Below are 4,789 nucleotides of genomic sequence, written 5' to 3' on the forward strand. Positions count from 1 at the left end.
GAAGGGCAAAAAAAAAAAAAAAAAATTATCAGTAGTCAGTTCGTAATTTGCATGCAGAGATGTGAGGATTGCACATGATTTCACTGTGATTTAGATTCAATAAAGTCGTCTGTCTTCTTTTTTTTATTGATATATTTAAATTTTTTATCCATCTTAGATTGACCTGTTAGTAGAAAGCACTGGGCCAAATAAAAACTTACACCAAATTTTAGGCATTAGGATTTTAGAACTTTGCTTTTTGAATGATTTTGGGTTTGAGGATCCTCTTGTTAATGGACCGTAACCACCTGTAGTTCTATTTGAACTTGATCTACATATTCTAAAACCTCAACACACCAAGTTTGGGGTGAATCCGTCGTCGTTTGACCCTCCATCGAGCCATGTGAAAAGTTCTGTTCATTCAAAACCGTTAAAATTGATACGAGTGGATGAATGGTCAAACGACGACGGTTTCACCCCAAACTTGGTGTGTTGGGGTTTTAGAATATGTAGATCAAGTTCAACGGAGCGGATTATCCACAATGTCACTCAATCATGTGATTTTAGTGGCGTCAAGGAGGAAATCCCCTCCTATGACAAGGATACTCATTAATCTCTATATATATATAGGGAGAGGTTCTAATAAAAACCTCCTTAGCCTAAAAATTAAACACCTCCTTCATCCATTGGATCTAGATGAATCCAATAGCTGGGATTCAGTCAACAGACACATACATTAATTACCTCATTAATTACCTCAACGCAGTGAATCCAGATTCACTACCTCAATGTATCTCGAATCATTCTAATAAAAACCTCCTTAGCCTAAAAACTAAAAACCTATTTATTGCACTAAATGCTATTAAAGAGTGCAATAAATGCCATTACAATGAGAGCCTTTTTTGGTAATGAGTGCCTTAAACTGACGGTCTTCTGGTGGTACAATACGCTTCTCATAATCTGGAATAGGAAAGATGATTGGTTCATAACTTGTCCTGAAAATGCTTTAACAGTCATAAACCAATCACAGTATTGATAAATATCTCGTCCAATCTAAGTAATTGCAGCACAAACGTGCTTACAAGGAATGTGTGTGATATCCCAAGACCTGCATGAACATGTCGAATTCTTTAAATCTACATGGTAAGTTTTATTAGATTCAATATCCACAATATCTTCTTTGAATATTTAATATGTAAGTAGTTTCTATGATAAATATTATCACTCAACACTATCTCCACTTCTAGACATAAGTATCCAGACCATTTCGCTGCCATGAGCCTTCTATCATACATGCGCTCTATGATTTTCTTTCGTATCGTCTCAACCAAATATAAGATTCGTAACATTCATGTCTTTTTTATCTAACTATTGAAGGACTCTGCAACGTTCAAAGTAACATAGCCATATCTGTAAATCACATGAAAAAACTCATAAGTTTGACATATGAACTGTAACATTAACAACTAAGCTGTAAACTTATTAACTAAGCTATAATCTTAACAACCCATTTGTAATCTTAACAACTAAACATTGACCTTAACAACTCATCTGTAACTTTAACAACCAATATGTAACATTGACAACCACTATATAAACTTAACAAATAAACTGTAACCTTAACAACTAAATCCTAACCTTAACAACCCATTTGTAAACTTAACAACCACTCTGTAAAGATAACGACTATTCTATAAATTTAACAATCAATCTTTATACTTAACAATAGAATTATAACCTTAACAACTAACTTGTAACATTAACAACTAAAGTAGAAATAATAGTATCATACATTATACAAGGGAAATAAGCGTTTGATCATCTCTATTGGGAGTAATTCATTGCAGTAACATAAGCCATTGCATCTATCAAGGCCAATTCTTTTATGTAATCATCTCAATCGGCAATTGCGAACTTATATAAGCCACAGTTTGTAATAAATCACCCAATATTTGAGTGACTCTTGCTTTGTAACCTAACTCCTACATATTTTTTTAAATTTTTTGTCTAGATGTAGAACACACCTAGAATTGAATGTATTTGGAAAGAATTCTTCGGCTGCTACCCTAATACCCTTGTCGGCATCAGAATTCATGACCCGTTGATGTAGAGGATTGTAAGGATTTTCCCTATCATATAGTATGGACCATACTCCTTGTAAGAACCATTTTCAATTCTCCTCGTTATTTTAGTCGCACACAATAAGCAAGAGAAAATATTCCTTGGTTATCATCATATCCCGTGGCACTAAGTAATATACTTTTGTAGCGGTCTTTAAGAAATGTTCCATCTAAAAATAATAGAGGTCTACATCTAACAATGAACCCTTCAAGACAAGCATTATAACTTATGAACAAACACTGCTTCCTAGATTATTGGCAAGAACCATATACTAGAGAATATGGGGTTGTTCCGGTTAGCGTATGTACAGTGGTACGATAAGCCCACAGAGCTTCACCAAGTTTGTCGTCCCAGTCTCGCTTATTGACTTTTACAAGTTTTGTCAAAATCTTGATAATTGTCTTATTAAGTGCTTCAGCCAATCCGTTAGCGGTGGGATTATAAGCAGTTGACGAGACATCCTGAATTCCGAATTTACTGTAGAATTTGATGAACGTGTTACTGACGAATTGAGGACCATTGTCATGCACTATTCGTCTCGGGACACCATATCGATATATGATATGGTGTTTAATAAATTTGACAACATTGCTCGTTTTCACTTCTTTAAGTGGGACTGCTTCGGCTCATTTTGAGAAGTAATCGGTGATTACCAGAATGAAGCGATCACCTTTGACTGAAGGCGAGAAAATAGGACATACAATATCCATTCCTCATGTCTCGAATGGCCATGATGTCGCTGATGGGTGTAAATGCTCCGAAGGTTGGTGCATATAATTTACATGTATTTGACATGCATGATACTGTCGGGCATAGTCCACTGCGTCCTTCACCATGGTTGGCCAGTAATATCCCATCCTTCTGAGTCGATCGCAAAGTTTAGGACCTGGTTGGTGTGCACCACATGTTCCGTCATGTGCTTCTTTGAGTGCCTCTTTCGCTTCTCTATTAGATAGACAACAGAGTAATAGACCATCATACGAATATTGATACAATATTTGTGTTGTAGTGTTGTAGTAAAATCTCGGTGCTCTTCGCCGAACCGAATCCCTTTCTCTTACATCTTCAGGTAAAATACCGTGTAGGACGTAATCGATAATAGAAAAACGCCAATCTCGAGCTTCGAGTTTGACTCTTGTTAAGCATGCGCCTCTTTGACAATCATGTCGGAAATCGACACAATAAGGTCGTGAGTTCTCACTGTGACTAATTGTTCCGTCTCGGGAGGCTGAGCCAAAGACACGGCTAACGCCGCCAATGCGTCTGCATATGCATTTTGGAGACGTGGAATATACTCGATGAAGAATCCTTCGAACGAGTCTACCATTTCTACAGCCGCCTGGTAATATGGAATCAGATCCGGGCTTCTGACTTCATATTCTCCTCGAACTTGATTGATTATCAGCTGAGAATCACCAAAAGCTTCAAGGTATTCAACCCCCAGCTCTTTAGCAAAATGAAGTCCAATTATTAGTGCATTATATTCAGATACATTATTAGAGCATGGTTCGGTCAACGAATACGCTCTAGGCATTACGTGTTTTTCCCGGGGAAACCAAAACGACCCCCACTCCTGAGGAAATCTTAGAACATCCGGAAGCGTTTGCCACGTTGGTTGCCCAGGAAGCACCATCGAAGTATAATTGTCATACTTGTTGATGTGATGTGATATTAACTTCATGAGTTTCATCCGGCAAATCATTGTATAATTCTGCTGTATCCTTTGTAGGGTTTATCACCAAAAGATCGCAAATCGCTTGTCCTTTAACTGATTTTTGCTGTTTAAAATGTAAATCATATTCGGATAAGAGTAGGGCCCACCTGTCTAAACGCCAATTCATAGAGGCCGGCTGGGTCATGAATACTTTAATTGGGTCTACGTTGGAAATGACATAAATTGTCTGTCCAACTAAATAATGTCGTATTTTCTGGATCACGAATACCAGAGCGAGCATTTCTTTTCGATCATCGGATAGCGAGATTCAGCACCTACCAACATACGACTGAGATAATATACCGCTTGCTCATGATCGTTATCGTCGTCTTGTGCAAGCAATGCACTTAACGAATGGCTCGTCGCTTTGACATAAATCAAAAACGGTCTGTCCGACTTCGGTGCGATGAGGATGTGTGGATTCGCTAGATATGTTTTGATATCCTCGAACGCTTTTTGACATGTTTCATCCTAAATAAATGACACGCCCTTCTTTGTGAGTTTAGAGAACGACTGACATTTTCCCGAAAGGTTCGAGATGAACCGACGAATATAAGCCAATTGCCTTTGCAATCCTCTGAGTTCTTTAAGATTCCTCGGGGGCTGCAATTCATGTATTGCCTTCACCTTGTCAAGATCGATATGGATACCTTTTGTAGTGATGACAAATCTAAGAAATTTACCACTGGACATTCTAAGGAAGGACTTAGTGGGGTTCATCTTCAACTGATGATTCCTCATAAGATTGAACATCGTCTTTAAATCGTTAATGTGGTCGTTCTTGTCACAACTTTTAACAACCAGATCATCAACATAGCATTCGACGGTCTTCCGAAGGTATTCCTAAAAGATCTTCGTCATCGCTCGTTGGTATGTAGCGCCGGCGTTCTTTAGGCCAAAAGGCATGACCGTATAACAGAAAACGCCTAGGGGTGTTCTGAACGCAGTATGTTTTTCATCATCCGGATGCATCTT

Source organism: Asparagus officinalis, chromosome 4 (genome assembly GCF_001876935.1).
Source record: "Asparagus officinalis chromosome 4, Aspof.V1, whole genome shotgun sequence".
In the NCBI taxonomy this organism is placed as follows: Eukaryota; Viridiplantae; Streptophyta; class Magnoliopsida; order Asparagales; family Asparagaceae; genus Asparagus; species Asparagus officinalis.